This window comes from Phyllobates terribilis, unplaced genomic scaffold (genome assembly GCF_046119375.1).
Source record: "Phyllobates terribilis strain yellow unplaced genomic scaffold, ASM4611937v1 Scaffold_5__5_contigs__length_657084704, whole genome shotgun sequence".
NCBI classification, from domain to species: Eukaryota; Metazoa; Chordata; class Amphibia; order Anura; family Dendrobatidae; genus Phyllobates; species Phyllobates terribilis.
Window position 1 is genome coordinate 283503137 of NW_027362765.1, and position 19686 is coordinate 283522822.

The window sequence follows — 19686 nt, forward strand, 5'->3', positions numbered from 1 at the left end:
CTTAGTATAGATGGCCTAATAGATAGAGTACCACACACTGCTACTATGCCCAAAATTATTTTCCAGGCAAGATGCAGCTAAAAATTATTAGTAATTTGAAAGCTAGTGGAGCTTAGCTTAGATGGCCTAATAAAATGATTACCACACACTGCTAATATGCCCAAAATTATTTAACACTCAAGGTGCAGCTAAAAATTATTAGTAATTTGTAAGCTGGTGGAGCTTAGTATAGATGGCCTAATAGAATGAGTACCACACACTGCTACAGGCCCAAAATTATTTTCCAGGCAAGATACAGCTAAAATTTTTTAGTAATTTGAAAGCTGGTGGAGCTTAGTATAGATGGCCTAATAGAATGAGTACCACACACTGTTAATATGCCCAAAATTAAATTCCAGGCAAGATGCAGCTAAAAATTATTAGTAATTTGAAAGCTGGTGGAGCTTAGTATAGATGGCCTAATAGAATGAGTACCACACACTGCAAATATGCCCAAAATTATTTTTCAGGCAAGGTGCAGGTAAAAATTATTAGTAATTTGAATGCTGGTGGAGCTTAGTATAGATGGCCTAATAGAATGAGAACCACACTCTGCTACACACCCAAAATTATTTTCCGGTCAACATACAGCTAAAAATAATTAGTAATTTGATTGCTGGTGGAGCTTAGTATAGATGACCTAATAAAACGAGTACCACACAATGCTATTATGCCCAAAATTATTTTCCAGGCAAGATGCAGCTAAAAATTATTAGTAATTTGAAAGCTGGTGGAGATTAGTATGGATGGCCTAATAGAATGAGTACCACACGCTGCTAATATGCCCAAAATTATTTTACAGGCAAGATGCAGCTAAAAATTATTAGTAATTTGAAAGCTGGAGGAGCTTAGTATAGATGGCCTATTAGTATGAGTACCACACACTGCTAATATGCCCAAAATTATTTTACAGGCAAGATGCAGCTAAAAATTATTAGTAATTTGAAAGCTGGTGGAGCTTAGTATAGATGACCTAATAGAATGAGTAATACTCACTGCTACTATGCCCAAAATTATTTTCCAGGCAAGATGCAGCTAAAAATTATTATTAATTTCAAAGCTGGTGGAGCTGGGAATATATGGCCTAATACAGTGAATACCACACACTGCTACTATGCCCAAAATTATTTTCCGGGCTAGATGCAGCTTAAAATAATTAGTAATTTGAAAGCTGGTGGAGCTTGGTATAGATGGCCTAATAGAATGAGTACCACACACTGCTACAGGCCCAAAATTATTTTCCAGGCAAGATGCAGCTAAATATTGTTAGCAATTTGAAAGCTGGTGGAGCTTAATATAGATGGCCTAATAGAATGAGTACAACACACTGCTACTATGCCCAAAATTATTTTCCAGGCAAGATGCAGCTAAAAATTATTAGTAATTTGAAAGCTAGTGTAGTTTAGTATAGATGGCCTAATAGAATTAGTCCCACACACTGCTAATATACCCAAAATTATTTTACAGGCAAGATGCAGCTAAAAATTATTAGTAATTTGAAAGCTGGTGGAGCTTAGAAAAGATGGCCTAATAGAATGAGTACCACACACTGCTACTATGCCCAAAATTATTTTCCAGGCAAGATGCAGCTAAAAATTATTATTAATTTCAAAGCTGGTGGATCTTGGCATAGATGGCCTAATACAGTCAGTACCACATTCTGCTACTATGCCCAAAATTATTTTCTGGGCTAGATGCAGCTAAAAATAATTATTTATTTCAAAGCTATTGGAGCTTGGTATAGATGGCCTAATAGAATGAGTACCACACACTGCTACTATGCCCAAAATTATTTTACAGGCAAGATGCAGCTAAAAATTATTAGTAATTTGAAAGCTGGTGGAGCTTAGTATAGATGGCCTAGTAGAATGAGTACCACACACTGCTACTATGCCAAAAATTATTTTACAGGCAAGATGCAGCTAAAAATTATTAGTAATTTGAAATCTGGTGGAGCTTAGTATAGATGGCCTAATAGAATGAATACCACACACTGCTAATATGCCCAAAATTATTTTCCAGGCAAGATGCAGCTAAAAATTATTAGTAATTTGAAAGCTGGTGGAGCTTACTATAGATGGCCTAATAGAATGAGTACCACACACTGCTACTATGCCCAAAATTATTTTCCAGGCAAGATGCAGCTAAAAATTATTAGTAATTTGAAAGCTAGTGGAGCTTAGCATAGATGGCCTAATAGAATGAGTCCCACACACTGCTAATATGGCCAAAATTATTTTCCAGGCAAGATGCAGCTAAAAATTATTAGTAATTTGAAAGTTGGTGGAGCCTAGTATAGATGGCCTAATAGAATGAGTACCACACACTGCTAATATGCTCAAAATTATTTTACAGGCAAGATGCAGCTAAAAATTATTAGTCATTTGAAAGCTATTGGAGCTTAGTATAGATGGCCTAATAGATAGAGTACCACACACTGCTACTATGCCCAAAATTATTTTCCAGGCAAGATGCAGCTAAAAATTATTAGTAATTTGAAAGCTAGTGGAGCTTAGCTTAGATGGCCTAATAAAATGATTACCACACACTGCTAATATGCCCAAAATTATTTTACAGGCAAGATGCAGCAATAAATTATTATTAATTTCAAAGCTGGTGGAGCTTGGCATAGATGGCCTAATACAGTGAGTACCACAAACTGCTACTATGCCCAAAATAATTTTTCGGGCTAGATGCAGCTAAAAAATATTAGTAATTTGAAAGCTGGTGGAGCTTAGTATAGATGGCCTAATAGAATGAGTACAACACACTGCTAATATGCCCAAAATTATTTTCCAGGCAAGATGCAGCTAAACATTATTAGTAATTTCAAAGCTGGTGGAGCTTAGTATAGATGGCCTAATAGAATGAGTACCACACACTGCTAATATGCCCAAAATTATTTTACAGGCAAGATACAGCTAAAAATTATTATTAATTTCAAAGCTGGTGGAACTTGGCATGGATGGCCTAATACAGTGAGTACCATACACTGCTACTATGCCCAAAATTATTTTCCAGGCAAGATGCAGCTAAAAAATATTCGTAATTTAAAAGCTGGTGGAGCTTAGTATAGATGGCCTAATAGAATGAGTACCACACACTGCTGCTATGCCCAAAATTATTTTCCAGGCGAGATGCAGCTAAAAATTATTAGTAATTTGAAAGCTGGTGGAGCTTAGTATAGATGGCCTAATAGAATGAGTACCACACACTGCTAATATGCCCAAAATTATTTTACAGGCAAGATGCAGCTAAAAATTATTAGTAATTTGAAAGCTGGTGGAGCTTAGTATAGATGGCCTAATAGAATGAGTACCACACACTGCTAATATGCCCAAAATTATTTTACAGGCAAGATACAGCTAAAAATTATTATTAATTTCAAACTGGTGGAGCTTGGCATAGATGGCCTAATACAGTGAGTACCACAAACTGCTGCTATGCCCAAAATTATTTTCCAGGTGAGATACAGCTAAAAATGTTTAGTAATTTGAAAGCTGGTGAAGCTTAGTATAGATGGCCTAATAGAATGAGTACAACACACTGCTAATATGCCCAAAATTATTTTCCAGGCAAGATGCAGCTAAAAATTATTTGTAATTTGAAAGCTGGTGGAGCTTAGTATAGATGGCCTAATAGAATGAGTACCACACACTGCTAATATGCTCAAAGTTATTTTACAGGCAAGATGCAGCTAAAAATTATTATTAATTTGAAAGCTGGTGGAGCTTAGTATAGATGGCCTAATAGAATGAGTACTACACACTGCTACTATACCCAAAATTATTTTCCAGGCAAGATGCAGCTAAAAATTATTAGTAATTTGAAAGCTGGTGGAGATTAGTATAGATGGCCTAATAGAGTACCACACACTGCTAATATGCCCAAAATTATTTTACAGGCAAGATACAGCTAAAAATTATTATTAATTTCAAAGCTGGTGGAGCTTGGCATAGACAGCCTAATACAGTGAGTACCACACACTGCTACTATGCATAAAATTATTTTCCAGGCAAGATGCAGCTAAAAATTATTAGTAATTTGAAAGCTGGTGGAGCTTAGTATAGATGGCCTAATAGAATGAGTACCACACACTGCTAATATGCCCAAAATTATTTTACAGGCAAGATACAGCTAAAAATTATTATTAATTTCAAAGCTGGTGGAGCTTGGAATAGATGACCTAATAGAATGAGTACCACACACTGCTACTATGCCCAAAATTATTTGCCGGGCAAGGTGCAGCTAAAAAATATAAGTAATTTGAAAGCTGGTGGAGCTTAGAATAGATGGCCTAATAGAATGAGTACCACACACTGCTGCTATGCCCAAAATTATTTTCCAGGCGAGATGCAGCTAAAATTTTTTAGTAATTTGAAAGCTGGTGAAGCTTTGTATAGATGGCCTAATAGAATGAGTACAACACACTGCTAATATGCCCAAAATTATTTTCCAGGCAAGATGCAGGTAAAAATTATTAGTAATTTGAAAGCTGGTGGAGCTTAGTATAGATGGCCTAATAGAATGAGTACCACACACTGCTAATATGCTCAAAGTTATTTTACAGGCAAGATGCAGCTAAAAATTATTAGTAATTTGAAAGCTGGAGGAGCTTAGTATAGATGGCCTAATAGAATGAGTACCACACGCTGCTACTATGCCAAAAATTATTTTCCGGGCTAGATGCAGCTAAAAATTATTATTAATTTCAAAGCTGGTGGAGCTTGGAATAGATGACCTAATAGAATAAGTACCACACACTGCTACTATGCCCAAAATTATTTTCCAGGCAAGATGCAGCTAAAAAATATTAGTAATTTGAAAGCTGGTGGAGCTTAGTATAGATGGCCTAATAGAATGATTACCACACACAATGCTAATATGCCCAAAATTATTTTCCAGGCAAGATGCAGCTAAAATTATTGGCAATTTGAATGCTGATGGAGCTTAGTATGGATGGCGTAATAGAATGAGAACCACACACTGCTACTATGCCCAAAATTATTTTCCAGTCAAGATGCAGCTAAAAATTATTATTAATTTCAAAGCGGGTGGAGCATGGTATAGTTGGCCTAATAGAATGAGTACCATACACTGCTACTATGCCCAAAATTATTTTCCAGGCAAGATGCAGCTAAAAATTATTAGTAATTTGAAAGCTGGTGGAGCTTAGTATAGATGGCCTAATAGAATGAGTACCACACACTGCTACAGACCCAAAATTATTTTCCAGGCAAGATGAAGCTAAAAATTATTAGTAATTTGAAACCTGGTGGAGCTTAGTATAGATGGCCTAATAGAATGAGTACCACACTCTGCAAATATGCCCAAAATTATTTTCCAGGCAAGATGCAGCTAAAAATTATTAGTAATTTGAAAGCTGGTGGAGCTTGGTATAGATGGCCTAATAGAATGAGTACCATACACTGCTACTATGCCCAAAATCATTTTCCAGGCAAGATGCAGCTAAAAATTATTAGTAATTTGAAAGCTGGTGGAGCTTAGTATAGATGGCCTAATAGAATGAGTACCACACACTGCTACAGGCCCAAAATTATTTTCCAGGTAAGATGCAGCAAAAAATTTTTAGTAATTTGAAAGCTAGTGGAGCTTAGTATAGATGGCCTAATTGAATGAGTACCACACACTGCTAATATGCTCAAAAATATTTTAAAGGCAAGATGCAGCTAAAAATTATTAGTAATTTGAAAGCTGGTGGAGCTTAGTATAGATGACCTAATACAATGAGAACCACACACTGCTACTATGCCCAAAATTATTTTCCAGGCAAGATGCATGTAAAAATTATTAGTAATTTGAAAGCTAGTGGAGCTTAGTATAGATGGCCTAATAGAATGAGTACCACACACTGCTACAGACCCAAAATTATTTTCCAGGCAAGATGCAGCTAAAAATTATTAGTAATTTGAAACCTGGTGGAGCTTAGTATAGATGGCCTAATAGAACGAGCACCACACACTGCTACTATGCCCAAAATTATTTTCCAGGCAAGATGCAGCTAAAAATTATTAGTAATTTGAAAGCTGGTGGAGCTTAGTATAGATGGCCTAGTAGAATGAGTACCACACACGGCTAATACGCCCAAAATTATTTTACAGGCAAGATGCAGCTAAAAATTATTAGTAATTTGAAAGCTGGTGGAGCTTAGTATAGATGGCCTAATAGAATGAGTACCACACTCTGCTAATATGCCCAAAATTATTTTCCAGGCAAGATGCAGCTAAAATTATTAGTAATTTGAAAGCTGGTGGAGCTTGGTATAGATGGCCTAATAGAATGAGTACCATACACTGCTACTATGCCCAAAATCATTTTCCAGGCAAGATGCAGCTAAAAATTATTAGTAATTTGAAAGCTGGTGGAGCTTAGTATAGATGGCCTAATTGAATGAGTACCACACACTGCTAATACTACCAAAATTATTTTCCAGGCAAGATGCAGCTAAAAATTATTAGCAATTTGAAAGCTGGTGGAGCTTAGTATAGATGGCCTCATAGAATGAGTACCACACACTGCTAATATGCCCAAAATTATTTTACAGGCAAGATGCAGCTAAAAATTATTAGTAATTTGAAAGCTGGTGGAGCTTAGTATAGATTGCCTAATAGAATGAGTACCACACACTGCTACTATGCCCAAAAGTATTTTCCAGGCAAGATGCAGCTAAAAATTATTATTAATTTCAGAGCTGGTGGAGCTTGTCATAGATGTCCTAACACAATGAGTACCACACACTGCAACTATGCCCAAAATTATTTTCCGGGCTAGATGCAGCTAAAAATTATTCTTACTTTCAAAGCTGGTGGAGCTTGGTATAGATGACCTAATAGAATGAGAACCATACACTGCTACTATGCCCAAAATAATTTTCCAGGCAAAATGCAGCTAAAAATTATTATTAATTTCAAAGCTGGTGGAGCTTGGTATAGATGACCTAATAGAATGAGTATCACACACTGCTACTATGCCCAAAAGGTTTTACTTGGCTAGGTGCAGTAAAAAATTTGTATTACATACACAGGTGGTGTAGCTTGCAACACAGATAGGCTACTCCACTGACTAAAACGCACTGCAAGAGGCCCAAAAGGATTTGCTTAGGTAGATTTAGTCAAATGCTGTGAAAAACACTTGCACAGTACTAAAATAGACCTGCCTGGCAAAAAGTGATAGGAACTGATGTAACCTAGCCCTCAAAGGGGCTGCAATTAAAACTAGTCACTACTCCCAACCTATCTGTCTATTTAAGAGCACAGACCTGCCTGCTAAAAGTCATAGGAAATGCTGTAACCTAGCCCTCAAAAGCGCTGCAATTAGAACTAGTCCCTACTCCCAAGCTATCTGTCTATTTCAGATAAAATTCGCTTGCAATTCACACAGTTATACTGTATAGTGTGCACACAGCAGCAGCGGTGCCGTCTAACACTCAGCTGCAGCAGTGAGAAAATGGTGGAGACGGGGAAAATGGCTGAGTCTTATAGGGCAAGGACATGTGACATACACAGCCAATGACACATGCCCTTGTTTGTGTGAAGAAAAGCACTTCGCTCCGTGTGTGCGCTGCTGATAGGCTGACAGACTGCACCTCCCCACGGTAAATGCGGGAAAGAGAAAAAAAAAATGGAGATCTTCAATATTTCTGCAGAGATCCATCCCATGCCCCTCCCCCTGCCCCACTGTACACTCAAACTGTGTATAAACATTGATTATCAGTATTACTGTGAAAAAATCCAGTTACGATTTTGGTGCACGAACAGTTATCGAACATAACCTCGAACAGACGGATTTTTTTAAAATCATTCGGGTTCGTCGAACGGCTCGAACACCGCCCAAAACAGCTCGAATTTGAGATTGGCGAACAGTTCGATTCTCTCATCTCTACTCTTTACAGAGCTAAACCTACAAAAGACAAAAATATATCTCATACCCTACCATCATTATATATAAATGTAAAGCAAAGTTGCATAATAAATATAGGGTACTTAGTGAACTATTTTTGATCAAAAAAAAGTATACAAGCCGTCCCACCAGCGGCAAGGTGACCCTAAATTGGGACGGTACCTATACTGTCTATATTAAAAACCTTACTGTATATCAAAGTTGAAGTAATGCATATAAAAGGGTAGACAAATAGGACCGGGTCCCAACTCCAGACCACCTAGGCCCGTGGTAAGCTACATATATACTAATCAGCTCAACAAAGACAAAAAACCAAGCAATGTGAACTGAGGTCTAAGATGGTAGACATACAGAGCTAATGAACATGCAGGGATTGCTTGCCAGTCACTGTAATGCCGCAGCCATGTTGTTTGTGGGAATTACAGTGATTGGCTGGCCGCACAGCGTCACCTCGAGTATTTAAACCCGGGCGCCGCCATCTTGGACACAGTCGCCCGGGATCAGACCATGTAGGGTCAGTGCTGCTGAGTTAGGGAGAGACATATAGTGCGAAATAGGTAGTGTAGGGTCTCTAAAGCCTGCCAAATCAAACAAACAGTCCTTCTCAGGACTAATAACCATCCCAGATATCAGGCAGGCAGGCTGTATAGGAGACGCAGTGGTTATATCAACAAACAGTGCATTACAGTGCTGTGTGCTCCTGCTGGCCAAATTGCTAGACTTATCCCCCTGTCTCAGGGGCCAGGAAAAATCCTTTTTTTTCATCTAAATCCTGTGTTTTTTTTTTTTCCTCAGTAAAATTGTACACATACGTCTTATTAACCTTTTGGTATCCCCCCCCCCCCCCAAAAAACAAAAATTTAGTGTGTCTGTGACTGTTCAGACACAAATATATCTGTTTAAAAGATTCGGGTCTAGGCCACATAACTATAACTGTGGTTTTGCAGTTCCACGGTTCAATTCTCAGTTTTATCCAGCATTTGGCCTTTTTTCCTTAAAAAAACAGTAATAGTGTCTCGCTGACTGTTCAGACACAAATATATCTGTTTGAAAGATTCTGGTGTAGGCCAGATAAATAGAACTTTGGTTTTGCAGTTCCACAGTTCAAATCTCAGTATTATCCAGCTTTTGGCCTTTTTTCATTAAAAAAAAAAAGTAATAGTTTCTCCCTGACTGTTCAGACACAAATATATCTGTTTAAAAGATTCTAGTGTAGGACAGATAACTAGAACTTTGGTTCTGCAGTTCCACGGTTCAAATCTCTGTATTATCCAGCTTTTGGCCTTTTTTCCTTAAAAAAAACAGTAATAGCGTTTCCCTGACTGTTCAGACACAAATATATCTGTTTAAAAGACTCTGGTGTAGGCCAGATAACTAGAACTGTGGTTTTGCAGTTGCACGGTGCAAATCTCAGTATTATCCAGCTTTTGGCCTTTTTTCCGTAAAAAAAACAGTAATAATGTCTCCCTGACTGTTCAGACACAAATATATCTGTTTAAAAGATTCTGGTGTAGGCCAGATAACTAGAACTGTGGTTTTGCAGTTCCATGGTTCAAATCTCAGTATTATCCAGCTTTTGGCCTTTTTTCCATAAAAAAACAGTAATAATGTCTCCCTGACTGTTCAGACACAAATATATCTGTTTAAAAGATTCTGGTGTAGGCCAGATAACAAGAACTTTGGTTTTGCAGTTACATGGTTCAAATCTCAGTATTATCCAGTTTTTGGCCTTTATTCTGTAAAAAACAAAACAGTAATAGTGTGTCCCTGACTGTTCAGAAACAAATATATCTGTTTAAAAGATTCTGGTGTAGGCCAGATAACTATAACTTTGTTTTTGCAGTTCCACGTTTCATATTTCTGTATTATCCAGCTTTTGGCCTTTTTTCCGTAAAAAAAAACAGTAATAGTGTCTCGCTGACTGTTCAGACACAAATATATCTGTTTAAAAGATTCTGGTGTAGGCCAGATAACTAGAACTGTAGTTTTGCAGTTCCACGGTTCAAATCTCTGTATTATCCAGCTTTTGGTCTTTTTTCCGTGAAAAAAAAAGAGTAATAGTGTCTCCCTGACTATTCAGACACAAATATATCTGTTTAAAATATTCTGGTGTAGGCAACATAACTATAACTTTGGTTTTGCAGCTCCACAGTTCAAATCTCAGTATTATCCTGCTTTTGGCCTTTTTTCCGTAAAAAAAAACAGTAATAGTGTCTCCCTGACTATTCAGACACAAATATATCTGTTTAAAAGATTCTGGTGTAGGCCAGGTAACAAGAACTTTGGTTTTGCTGTTCCACGGTTCAAATCTCAGTATTATCCAGTTTTTGGCCTTTTTTCCGTAAAAAAAAACATTAAGTTTGTCCCTGACTGTTCAGACACAAATATATCTGTTTAAAAGATTCTAGTGTAGGCCACATAACTATAACTGTGGTTTTGCAGTTCCACGGTTCAAATATCTGTATTATCCAGCTTTTGGTCTTTTTTCGGTAAAAAAAAACGTAATAGTGTCTCGCTGACTGTTCAGACACAAATATATCTGTGTAAAACATTCTGATGTAGGCCAGATAACTAGAACTTCGGTTTTGCAGTTCCACTGTTTAAATCTCAGTATTATCCAACATTTGGCCTTTTTTCCTTAAAAAAAACAGTAATAGTGTCTCGCTGACTGTTCAGACACAAATATATCTGTGTAAAACATTCTGATGTAGGCCAGATAACTAGAACTTCGGTTTTGCAGTTCCACTGTTTAAATCTCAGTATTATCCAACATTTGGCCTTTTTTCCTTAAAAAAAAACAGTAATAGTGTCTCGCTGATTGCTCAGACACAAATATATCTGTTTAAAAGATTCTGGTGTAGGCCACATAACTATAACTGTGGTTTTGCAGCTCCACGGTTCAAATATCTGTATTATCCAGCTTTTGGCCTTTTTTCCGTATAAAAAAGCAGTAATAGTGTCTCGCTGACTGTTCAGACACAAATATATCTGTGTAAAACATTCTGGTGTAGGCCAGATAACTAGAACTTCGGTTTTGCAGTTCCATGTTTCAAATCTCTGTATGTTCCAGCTTTTGGCCTTTTTTTCCGTAAAAAAAAAGCAGTAATAGTGTCTCCCTGACAATTTAGACACAAATATATGTATTTAAAAGATTCTGGTGTAGGCCAGATATCTAAGTTTTGCAGTTCCAGGGTTCAAATCTCTGTATTATCCAACTTTTGGCCTTTTTTCCGTAAAAAAAAACAGTAATAGTGTCTCCCTGACTGTTTAGACACAAATATATCTGTTTAAAACATTCTGGTGTAGGCCACATAACTATAACTGTGGTTTTGCAGTTCCACGGTTCAAATCTCTGTATGTTCCTGCTTTTGGCCTTTTTTCCGCAAAAAAAAAACAGTAATAGTGTCTCCCTGACTGTTCAGACACAAATATATCTGTTTAAAAGATTCTGGTGTAGGCCAGATAACTAGAACTTTGGTTTTGCAATTCTACGGTTCAAATCTCTGTATTATCCAGCTTTTGGCCTTTTTGCCGTAAAAAAAAACAGTAATAGTGTCTCTCTAACTGTTCAGACACAAATATATCTGTTTAAAAGATTCTGGTGTAGGCCAGATAACTAGAAATGTGGTTTTGCAGTTCCACTGTTCAAATCTCTGTATTATCCAGCTTTTGGCCTTTTTTCCGTAAAAAAAAGCAGTAATAGTGTCTCCCTGACTGTTCAGACACAAATATATCTATTTAAAAGATTCTGGTGTAGGCCACATAACTATAACTTTGGTTTTGCAGTTCCACAGTTCAAATCTCTGTATAATCCAGCTTTTGGCCTTTTTTCCGTAAGAAAAAACAGTATTAGTGTCTTTCTGACTTTTCAGACACAAAAATATCAGTTTAAAAGATTCTGGTGTAGGCCAGAGAAATAGAACTGTGGTTTTACTCTTCCACGGTTCTAATCTCCTTCTTATTACCCTTTTTCCATTGATAGTGCAAGTGTAAGCTATTTTTTCTTCATTTACAATGGGCAAGGCGCATGGCAAGGGACGTGGAACTGGACGTTCTGGTGATGGTGCGTGTAGAGGACGGGGCGAAGGTGAAAATGTGCCACAACCAACAGCCACATCTTCTCGCTCCCACTTCTTAACCAAATTACTAGGGAAGCACACTGCAACACCAGTATTGCGAACTGATCAGTGTGAACAGGTTATTAATTGGATAGCAGATAATACTTCCAGTTACCTGGGTACCACCACCTCTGGTCTGTCTTCCACAAGGTCAAGTTTTAGTAGCCGTGAGTCTCGACCGCATACTCCTCCTCACTCTGATGCTCCTTCCTCCCACCATGCCGAGTGTCGTCAGACAGCATCTGATCCCACAGTTGGACACTCTGAAGAGCTATTCACTGGTCCATTTCCATATTTGTGCCCCTCGCCTGCTCCGCTTGAAGTGGTGGAAGAGGAGATCCCATGTAGCGATGCCCAAATATTTGAACAGCCACGGCCACAGGAAGTCGACGCTGGCAATTTGTCACAAGAGGTGGACGATGACGAGACACAATTGCCACGAAGTAAGGAGGAGGATCGTGGTGCGCAAGTGGAAGAGGAGGAGGTGGTGGATGATCTAGTTACTGACCCAACGTAACAGGAGGACACGCAGAGCGAGGCCAGCAGCACACAGGGGGAGGGAGGCAGAGTACCCCAACAGGCAGGAAGAAGCAGTGTGGTGGCCGCAGACAGAAGGTGGGCAACAGTTCCCCGTAACACCAACACGAGGGACGTTGCCAGTACAACCTTTAGGACTTCCAGAGTCTGGAATTTTTTTAAAGACTCTGCTGATAACCCCAAAAAAGGCAATTTGTACCACCTGCCATGCCAGCATCAGCAGGGGTGACAAAACTACCAACCTGACCACCACCAGCATAATCAGGCACATGTCAGCAAAACACTTGACTTTGTGGGGCGAACCCCAGGGTCTACGACCAGTGTCAGCGGGTGTCACCACTGCTTCTTCCGCTGTTGTACGTGTAAGAGAACCCCCTGTTGTGCATGCAAGGCAATCCCCTGTCCATACTGCATGCATTGAAGCCTTTCTTCTCAGTCTTCACTTGTTATGGCAGTTTCTCAAGAAACAGAACCAACGTCCACGTCCCAACGCAGCGTTCAATTGTCCATATCCCAAACATTTGAACGAAAGTGAAAATTCGCAGCCAGCGTCCCACAGGCCACAGTCCTAAATTCGCACATTTCACTACTGCTTGCGTTGGAAATGTTGCCTTTTAGGCTGGTGGAGATGGAATCCTTCCGCAACCTTATTGCGGTGGCCGTCCCTCGGTACTTGGTCCCCAGCCGACACTATTTTGCCCGGTGTGCCATCCCCGCACTACACAAGCACGTGTTCCAAAACATCTGCCGTGCCCTCAACAACGCAGTTACTGGGAGAGTCCACCTGACAACAGACACGTGGACAAGTGCTTGTGGCCAGGGACAGTACATCTCCCTGACGGCACACTGGGTAAACATAGTGGAAACCGGGACCCAGTCGGACCTTGGGACGGAACACATCCTCCCCACACCGAGGATTGCGGGCCCTATGTCAGTCAGAGTTGCCCCCTCAGTGTACAGCTCCTGCGCATCATCCTCCTCCTCCTCCTCATGTTCAGCCTCCATCTTAGATATCACCACATCAGTTACAAGCTGGAAGCACTGCAGTACTGCCTCACGCAAGCGGCAACAGGCTGTGCTGAAACTCATAAGCTTAGGTGATAAAATTCAGACTGCTTGTGAGTTGTGGACAGCTGTGAAAGAGCAGGCAGATCTGTGGCTTAGACCGCTGAACCTACATCCAGTCATGGTCGTGTGTGACAATGGCTGTAACCTGGTGGCGGCTCTGAGGCGAGGCGAGATCACACACATACCATGCCTGGCTCATGTGCTTAACCTCGTGGTTCAGCGGTTTCTTAAATCGTACCCCGAGTTGCCAGATCTGCTCGTCAAAGTACTCCGCCTGTCAGCTCATTTTCGGAAGTCGGCTACAGCTTCCACCGCCCTTGCTGTGTTGCAGCAGCGTCTGCAGCTTCCGGCACACCGACTGGTGTGTGATGTCACCACACATTGGAACTCTACCCTCCACATGTTGCAAAGGATTTGTGAGAAGAAGAGAGCAGTTGTGAAGTACCAGCTGCAACAAGGCCGTCGATATTGAGATCAGACTCCACACATAAGACCTCAGGAGTGGACCTGGATGTCTGACATATGTACCATCCTGACAACTTTGAGGAGTCCACCAAGAAGGTGAGTGGCGATGATGCCATCATTAGTGTCAGCATCCCACTTGTCTGTCTTTTGCAATGCTCTATGCAGAGAATTAAAGAGGAGTCATTGCAGCCAGAGTATGATGAGATGGATCAAGAAGCCGTAATGGGCGATTATACACAGCCCAGCCTCATCTCATCCCAACATGCATTGGGGGACAATGAGGGAGAGGAGGAGGAGGAGGAGGAAGAACAGGAGCTGGTATCATGCGCTGTAGATCCTGTACAACTGTCATACCGTCGGTTCAGCGTGGGTGGCCTGAGGACAGGGGGGAGGAGGAGGAGAGCCTGGTCAGTCGTCATGTGGGTGAGGACACGGAAGTCTTGCCCGTTACCAGTCTGGCACGCATGGCTGACATTATGTTACGCTGCCTTAACCGTGACCCTTGCGTTGTCAAAATGTTGGGTGACAGTCATTACTGGTTGGTGACACTTTTATTCCCCCGCTACAAGGAGAACTTTCACTTTCTTATTCCTGAGGTGGAGAGGTCTACAAAAATGGGGCAGTACCAGAAGTACCTTGCATTAAAAAAATTTTCATCTGAACACTCTAGCGGCAGAGGTCACAGTTCGTTGCCGAAGCAAGGCGTACAGGCGAGATAGACTCAACTCCAATCCAGCAGAGGCAGGGGAACACTGTCAACGTTCTGGAGTGTTATCGGAGTGTGTTTTTAGTGCCGCTGAGGGAATTATAACTGATAAGCGCACTCGCCTGTCAACTGACAATGCTGACAAGCTGACCCTTATCAAAATGAACAAGGTCTGTATTGGGCCAGACTTCTCATCACCACCAGATGACAGCAGAGTAACATAAAGTCAAATCCACTGTGTTATTTCGGGAGGTGTATTCCCATGCTTCGCTTCACAAACACACATGGGTATATGCTTCCTCATTTCGGCTGTATTTTGCTCTTCTCCTTATCCTCAGTCTCCACCAGACTATACCACCAGGGTGACCATGGTCCATGTTGCCAGCATTGCAAATTTCTCCGTCCTAATTTTTGGCAGCTCTTGCTTGGAAGGCATAGGCAAAGACTATGGGAGACCCACTCCCCAATAATGGGAATAATGTTTTTAATATGCTGTACTACATTGCTTTTGTAAGGGGCATGAAAACAGTCTTGTTAAACCACTCTGAACTCCACAGCTCTTCCAAGGGGCATTAAAAATGTCTTGTTAAGCTACTGTGACCTCCACCACTCTTCAAGGGGCATTAAAAACGTCTTGTTAAGCTACTGTGATCTCCACCACTCTTCCAAGGGGCATGGATATTGTCTTTTTATTCCACTGCGACCTCCACCACTCTTCCAAGGGGCATTAAAACTGTCTTGTTAAGCTACTGTGACCTCCACGTATCTTCCAAGGGGCATTAAAACCGTCTTGCTAAGCTACTGTGACTTCCACCACTCTGCCAAGATGTATTAAAACTGTCTTGTTAAGCTACTGTGTCCTCCACCACTCTTCCAAGGGGCATTGATACTGTCTTTTTATTCCAATGCGACCTCCACCCCTCTTCCAAGGGGCATTAAAACCGTCTTGTTAAGCTACTGTGACCTCCACCACTCTTCCAAGGGGAATTGATATTGTCTTTTTATTCCAATGCGACCTCTACCACTCTTCCAAAGGGCATTTAAACTGTCTTGTTAAGCTACTGTGACCTCCACGTCTCTACCAAGGGGCATTAAAACTGTCTTGTTAAACCACTCAGAACTCTGCAGCTCTTCCAAGGGGTATTAAAGCCATCTTTTTAAGCTACTGTGACCTCCAACACTCTTCCAAGGGGCATTGATATTGTCTTTTTATTCTACTGCGACCTCCACCACTCTTCCAAGGGGCATTAACACTGTCTTGTTAAGCTACTGTGACCTCCACGTCTCTTCCAAGGGGCATTAAAACCGTCTTGTTAAGCTACTGTGACCTCCATCACTCTTCCAAAGGGTATTAAAACTGTCTTGTTAAGTTACTGTGACCTCCATCACTCTTCCAAGGGGCATTGATATTCTCTTTTTATTCCACTGCGACCTCCACCACTCTTCCAAGTGTCATTAAAACTGTCTTGTTGAGCTACTGTAACCTCCACCGCTCTTCCAAGGGGCATTGATATTGTCTTTTTATTCCACTGCGACCTCCACCACTCTTTTCCAAGAGGCATTAAAACTGTCTTGTTAAGCTACTGTGACCTCCACGTCTCTTCAAAGGTTCATTAAAACCATCTTGCTAAGCTACTGTGACCTCCACCACTCTTCAAAGGGGCATTGATATTGTCTTTTTATTCCACTGAGACCTCCACCTCTCTTCCAAGGGGCATTAAAACCATCTTGTTAAGCTACTGTGACCTCCAACTCTCTTCCAAGGGGCATTAAAACCATCTTGTTAAGCTACTGTGACCTCCACCAGTCCTTCAAGGGGCATTGATATTGCTTTTTATTCCACTGTGACCTCCACTACACTTCCACTCTTCCAAGGGGCATTAAAACCATCTTGTTAAGCTACTGTGACCTCCACCAGTCCTCCAAGGGGCATTAATATTGTCTTTTTATTGCAATGCGACCTCCACTACTTTTCCAAGGGGTTTTAAAACAGTCTCGTTAAGCTACTGTGACCTCCACCACTCTTCCAATGGGCATTGATATTGTCTTTAAATTCCACTGCAACCTCCACCACTCTTCCAAGGAGCATTAAAACCGTCTTGTTAAGCTACCGTGACCTCCACCACTCTTCCAAGGGTCATTGATATTGTCTTTTTATTACACTGCGACCACAAGCAGTCTTCCAAGAGGCATTAAAACTGTCTTGTTAAGCTACTGTGACCTCCATGTCTCTTCCAAGGGGCATTAAAACCGTCTTGTTAAGCTACTGTGACCTCCACCACTCTTCCAAGGGGCATTAAATCCGTCTTGTTAAGCTACTGTGACCTCCACCACTCTTCCAAGGGGCATTGATATTGCCTTTTTATTCCACCGCGACCTCCACCACTCTTACAAGGGGCATTAAAACTGTCTTGCTAAGCTACTGTGACCTCCACATTTCTACCAAGGGGCATTAAAATGTCTTGTTAAACCACTCTGAACTAAAACCACTCTTCAAAGGGGCATTAAAACAGCCTTGTTAAGCTACTGTGACCTCCACCACTCTTCCAAGGGGCATTGATATTGTCTTTTAATTCCACTGCGACCTCCACCTCTATTCCAAGGGGCATTAAAAGAGTCTTGTTAAGCTACTGTGACCTCCAAATCTCTTCCAAGGGCATTAAAACCATCTTGTTAAGCCACTGTGACCTCCTCCACTCTTCCAAGGGGCATTAAAACCATCTTGTTAAGCTACTGTGACCTCAACCACTCTTCCAAGGGGCATTGATATTGTTTTTTATTCCACTGCGACCTCCACCACTCTTTCAAGGGGCATTACAACTGTCTTGTTAAGCTACTGTGACCTCCACGTCTCTTCCAGTGGGCATTAAAATTGTCTTTTTAAGCTACTGTGACTTCCACCACTCTTCCAAGGTGTATTAAAACTGTCTTGTTAAGCTACTGTGACCTCCACCACTCTTCCAAGGGGCATTGATATTGTCTTTTTATTCCACTGCGACCTCCACCAATCTTTCAAGGGGCATTGATATTGTCTTTCATTTCACTGCGACCTCCACCACTCTTCCAAGAGGCATTAAACATGTCTTGTTAAGCTACTGTGACCTCCACGTCTCTTGCAAGGGGCATTAAAACGGTCTTTTTAAGCTACTGTGACCTCCACCACTCTTCCAAGGGGCATTAAATCCATCTGGTTAAGCTACTGTGACCTCCACCAGTCTTCCAAGGGGCATTGATATTGTCTTTTTATTCCACTGAGACCTCCACCACTCTTACAAGGGGAATTAAAACTGTCTTGTTAAGCTACTGTGACCTCCACCACTCTTCCAAGGGGCATTGATATTGTCTTTTTATTCCACTGCGACCTCCACCACTCTTCCAATGGGCATTTTAACCGTCCTGTTATGCTACTGTGACCTCCACCACTCTTCCAAGGGGCATTAAAACTGTCTTGTTAAGCTACTGTGACCTCCACGTCTCTTCCAATGGGCATTAAAACCATCTTGTTAAGCTACTGTGACCTCCAACTCTCTTCCAAGGGGCATTAAAACCATCTTGTTAAGCTACTGTGACCTCCACCAGTCCTTCAAGGGGCATTGATATTGCTTTTTATTCCACTGTGACCTCCACCACTCTTCCAAGGGGCATTAAAACTGTCTTGTTAAGCTACTGTGACCTCCACATCTCTTCCAAGGGGCATTAACACCATCTTGTTAAGCTACTGTGACCTCCACCAGTCTTCGAAGGGGCATTAATATTGTCTTTTTATTGCATTGCGACCTCCAACACTCTTCCAAGGGGTATTAAAACAGTCTTGTTAAGCTATTGTGACCTCCACCTCTCTTCCAAGGGGCATTGATATTGTCTTTAAATTCCACTGCGACCTCCACCACTCTTCCATGGAGCATTAAAACCATCTTGTTAAGCTACCGTGACCTCCACCACTCTTCCAAGGGTCATTGATATTGTCTTTTTATTCCACTGCGACCACCAGCACTCTTCCAAGAGGCATTAAAACTGTCTTGTTAAGCTACTGTGACCTCCACCACTCTTCCAAGGGGCATTAAATCCGTCTTATTAAGCTACTGTGACCTCCACATTTCTACCAAGGGGCATTAAAATGTCTTGTTAAACCACTCTGAACTCCACCATTCTTCAACGGGGCATTAAAACCGCCTTGTTAAGCTACTGTGACCTCCACCATTCTTCCAAGGGGCATTAAAACTGTCTTGTTAAGCTACTGTTACTTCCACCACTCTTCCAAGGGGCATTAAAACTGTCTTGTTAAGCTACTGTTACCACCACATCTCTTCCAAGGGGCATTAAAACCATCTTGTTAAGCCACTGTGACCTCCTCCACTCTTCCAAGGGGCATAAAAACCATCTTGTTAAGCTACTGTGACCTCCACCACTCTACCAAGGGGCATTGATATTGTCATTTTATTCCACTGAGACCTCCACCACTCTTCCAAGGGGCATTAAAACTGTCTTGTTAAGCTACTGTGACCTCCACCACTCTTCCAAGGGGCATTGATATTGTCATTTTATTCCACTGAGACCTCCACCACTCTTCCAAGAGGCATTAAAACTGTCTTGTTAAGATACTGTGACCTCCATGTCTCTTCCAAGGGGCATTAAAACCGTCTTGTTAAGCTATTGTGACCTCAACCACTCTTCCAAGGGGCATTGATATTGTCTTTTTATTCCACTGCGACCTCCACCACTCTTTGAAGGGGCATTAGAACTGTCTTGTTAAGCTACTGTGACCTCCACGTCTCATCCAATGGGCATTAAAATTGTCTTTTTAAGCTACTGTGACTTCCACCACTCTTCCAA